Below are 4,829 nucleotides of genomic sequence, written 5' to 3'. Positions count from 1 at the left end.
TAAAAATTTACGTTTGGGCCCCTTAATTATCCAACTTTTTTGTAACTTTTGTAGGAGGATTATTCATTTTAGGAAATAAAAAAGCGAGAGACTTCACTTCTGGGGCCAAAATCAAACATAACAGTGTTTGGAGGGAAGGTTGAAAATATTTAGCTCATATGCCCTTTCCTTGTTACAGGAGCAGAAGTCCTTGGGAAACATTGTGAGGTTTCATTGTTTCTGTAATACATTTGTGGAAAACAGGTATTTCCTAATTCTATAAAATTAACACAGGGACAAGGACACAGCCTTGCAGCTGGATTCTGATCCCCTGGGAAGTGCTGAGCACCCGCTGCGGTTCTCCCTGTGGGAGCAGAGGGTGCTCAGCATACTGGAAAGCTGGGCTCCAACTGCCTTGCAGTTCGTAAAAACCCACAAAAGAGATAAAGCCTGTTGTACAGCCTGGGCCTCATACACAGCACTGGAGCATTCAAGTGAGATATGGCATCAAGACCTGAGCAAATATTTAAACCAGAAACAACTCCAAGCAAGCGCACAAGCTGAGCAGTGGGATGTTTGAGTTGGTCTGGGCCAAATGTCAGAGGAATAAATCTGAAGAGAAAAAAACCCCACAAAGCCCAAACCCACTGTAATGATTTCATGAGCTGTTGAACTGGACCCTGCTAAAACAAAAAATCAGGTATTTTTCTCTTTCCTCTCTGTGTATTGCATTGCATGATTGAAAAGATCTATCTTTTAATTCTTGTTGCCCTGGAACAATGATTTCCTTTCTTGTTTTCTTCAGGGGTAGTATATACATAAGCAACTGCCATTAACCCCAGCGTCATTCCATTGACTTCAGCAATATTATTAATACGCTTAGTGATAGGCATGTGCTTAATTACCAAGCAGAAAAGAGACTTTAAATAGTTCCCTGATATGAGAAAGCTGTTTTAGGTTAACTACAAATGTGATTTGCCTTGTGGGAACCTTTGTCTCACTTCCATGATTGAGGGCAAACCATAATGGAGTAATGGGCAGATAATGCACTTAACTCCCTTTTTTTTTTAAACAATATTTTATTGATTGAACTGAAAATCTCAAGTCTGTGGACTTGCTCTCTATAATGCCAGCCAATAACTGCGTTAAAGGAAAAAGAAGGGGACACACACACAGACACACAAACACTTCGCTCTGAAATTTTAACCCTTTCAAGTCTTTTTCCTTTATAAAGCTCCTTTGTCTCAGAAGATGGTATGAAACAAAGCCAGAAGCATTTCTTTGGCAGTCCAATTGGAAGCACAGAGAGAGAAGAAAGGCAAACCAGGCACAGCCCAATTTGTGTCACAGCTCACTACATTAGAGCATGTCTGAGCCTTGAATTTTTCCTCTGTTCATGCCAGCACTCCTTTGATGATTATTTTATCTGAAAAAGATAAGACATTATGAATTTGATTATGGCATCACTCCACGTGGTTTGACAGGGCCTCAAGCACACTGGTAAATTGCTGTCTGAGCAGTTCCATTATTGTTACATAGCATGGCTCGCAGTTAAGCACTAAGCTGGAATAAATATAGAATTTTAAAAAATGATAACAGTCACTCTTAGCCCTTAAAGAAATTACTCTCTTAAAGTTACAGTGTCTTCTCAGTACTTGCAAAGCGATTCAGTTAAACATTAATAATTGCTGGCCTGTGTATTACCTGCAAGCTCAAAGCAATCCCAGAGCCCAGCGCTACAATGCTGACATGTCATTTTTGACCATCTTTGTAAAATTTAATCGGTACTTAAACTGCACAGGACTGACAAGGAGAACTGTTGATGGCAGTTGCTTTGAGACTGATCACATAAATTTCAAGCTGAACTTTGCGACTGCAGTATTTTAAGCAGGAGAGTACAGTAACTGTAATTTTAACAAGAGGAGCATTTTACGTGTTTATTTCCTATGCACTAGTCTGGAATTCTACATACTTAATAGTCTCTTAGTTTAAACACTTCGGTCTTGGTACAAAGAAAACTAATATGCACTACAATTCAGAGTAGGTCATCTGAAGAGCAAGCATATACATCACTTCATTGACACTGTAAGTTCAGAAAACTGATTATATATTCTTATTATTGTGCCTTAAAAATGAGGTATTATAGTCAGAAGGAAGGCTAAAGAATTCTGAAGTGGGACCATTACATCCCCTTCTGATTCCTTAGAGACATTAGAAGCACAGATAGGGGAGAAGGTTTGTGAAAGACCTTAGATGTTAAACAGAAGACATCTCACTGGAAGAAGGAAGGTGGAATGAACACAGCTGGCTAATTTCGTCTTGCAAGTGTGCAGTGGTCTACCTGAAGAAGAATGGTTCCTAGCCCCTCAGCTAGCATGAGGCCACCAGAGGAGCTGGGTTTTTACCCAGCTACATCTGTGGGAAAAGCAAGTTCCAGCTACAAAGGATGTAGCAGGGGCAGAAAGGGGTGAGAGGGGCGAAGAAAATTTGAGTAAATTTACTACGTTTTTTGAGAATTATCTTTAGTAATGCAGTTACTGCCTGATCATCCTTCAGCTAACCATGATCAGTGCAAGTGGTGGCAGGAATCCAAAATGGGATCTGACCAAAGCTAGGGGACACATTTGGGAGAGCAGAAAATGCAGCTTCATTAGTGGAAAGAAGAAACTTGAATTCATAAGGACCAGAAGCCCAGGGAGTGATGCAGGGAAGGAGTGACTTCCCCCACCTATATCATAAGATCCTTGTAAATAAAGGTGTATAAATCCAAAGGCTAAATCTTTCTTTAACTGGTAAATAATGTCCTTATTTTGCTTGATTAAAGTCAAAGTAGAAATCTCCCAAGGTGTCTTGAAAGGTGCTAAAACATGGCCATATAGCGTTATATCTCAGATGGACTGGTACTCATAGCCCAGCTGCTTAAGAAGCAGTTCAGAAGTAAAGCAAAATAAGAGAGTAAGAGAATTTCCCTACCAAAGCAGATCACACAACAGATGAGAATTACAGAGCAGACACAAACACACACGTTTACCTCTGTGTGTGAACATGTGTGAGTGCATATATTCCTTCCACTTCTAAGGACTTAAACCTACTTAATTTTCCTGAGAAAGCCCCCCCCAGCTGTAAAGCAAGTTACAAGCGATAACAGTTTTGGTCCATTTCTATTTCAAAAGGCTGAGAGCTCATGGAGTGAGCCAGAGGTGTTGTAGCAGCCTTCATGTAGGGTCCAGATCTGCAAAGCCTTCCTCCCAGAAGTAATTCATAACTGTGCAAGTTTCCTGGGACTGCTTTTGTGGATCAGGTTTACATACCTCAAGCTTGGGCTGTCTCCAGAGCTGTGTTATGCTTTCTTCCTCCTCAGCTGACATGGTGTGCAAGAAGCCAAAGCAAAGAGGGCCCCCTGCTTTGATGTGCCTCACTGGAATCCAAGAAAAGTGTGTAGAGAGTATTTTAATAATTAAGAATTATGGATTTGAAAGCAAAGCTGCTAGCATTGCCAAGCTCAACCAAAGCCTTTGAAAAGAACTCTGTCAAAATGCGTTTCTAAGAAGAAATTATGTTATAAATTATTTTAATGGAACGTTCCAATGTTAAATGAATATTTAGGTTGCAGTTCACGAAAACCTCCCTCTTTTGAAAAAAATGTTTTCATTTTTTAAATTTCTCTTTGTCAGCATTTCCAACAGTAAAAATGACAAACTTTCATGGGTAGGTGCCAATAGAGACAGCTGTGTTTTATTATTGAATACTTCTGGTGCTTAGTTTGGCACCAGTCCTGTTTATATTGCTCGTAAGATTTCATGCAAGCCTTTGCAAGGTCTTGTGTTTAAACTTAAATGTCTGATATGGTTTGTAATTGATTCCACCCAGTTGCCTCCCTCCTCCTTCTCAGACCAGTTTGTAAAAAGAGAATTTATCACTGTGTGGGGAACACAAACCTTCCAGTGCTGCAAATTCAAAGACAAAAAATTCCATAGCAAGATCCTAGAAACCTCTGGTTCTATTATGATTCTCTTCAACTGCTAGGAGAATGTATTAATCCCTGCTGTTCGTGCCCTTGGACTCTTATTTTTTTGTGTGTTTTGATTAATTGACTTTGCTCAGGGTTAAATCAAACCAACCCATGTTAGAGCAAAAATCCAGCTATTGGCTGTACTTCCCAGTTCTTTAATTTTCTCTTCACTTGTGCCATAACCTCTATGCTCATTACAGGTATACCAGGCACTTTACTACATGCTTGCATGAGAGTCGATGAATATCAAAAAGCAGCTTCACAGTAATATCCCTTAAACAAGAATATTGGTGCCTTTCTGCAAACCACTGAATGGGTGAACTTCACTTCTGTCAGGGCTCACATTACATGAACATGAAGTCACTAAGATCAGATGATTTGTCTTATATGAGTGAACTTCAGAAGGCAGCAGAGGAAAAGAGTTTTTAAAAACCCACCCACTGGAGCTCCATAATCACAAACACGGCAGATTCATCTGCCTTGGTCTGGTCTATACAGAGCCAAATATAAACCGAGAATAAAATACCCACTGGCCAATTTAGCATGTAATGAGCTACTCCTAATGGAAATCAGTGAACTGCAGTTGGCCTTGAGAATCACTTGTCATTGCCAAGACCTCTGCGATAGCCAGTCTGATCACACCTCTTTTATCACTGCCGTGTCTTGTAGCAGATACTGCTGGGCCTGAGATGCTCTTTTTGGTGTTTGCCAGTACTGTCAGTGTTACAACATCCATGGCTTTGGCTGGGGTCTTTAGGGTTACTGCAGTACAAGAACTGAGTGTGCACCATATTTTGCAGCCTTCTAATCTTGTCCCTGTCAGATCATGCACAGAGTT

The 4,829-nt window shown here is 40.3% G+C and overlaps 1 long non-coding RNA gene across 1 annotated transcript; it reads right to left on the bottom strand.

Moving 5' to 3' along the window:
- Positions 1–1,174: 1,174 nt before the first annotated feature.
- Positions 1,175–3,605, bottom strand: LOC115615315. The gene is made up of 2 exons (XR_003994017.1): positions 3,291–3,605; positions 1,175–1,405 (listed from the first exon to the last, which is right to left on the bottom strand). It is a non-coding gene; the product is annotated as an uncharacterized LOC115615315 (long non-coding RNA).
- Between the last annotated feature and the right edge of the window lie 1,224 nt (positions 3,606–4,829).

Source organism: Strigops habroptila, chromosome 13, assembly GCF_004027225.2.
Source record: "Strigops habroptila isolate Jane chromosome 13, bStrHab1.2.pri, whole genome shotgun sequence".
Lineage (NCBI taxonomy): Eukaryota > Metazoa > Chordata > Aves > Psittaciformes > Psittacidae > Strigops > Strigops habroptila.
The sequence above is the reverse complement of the archived record's forward strand: the minus strand, read 5'-3'. Positions and strand labels throughout refer to the sequence as shown.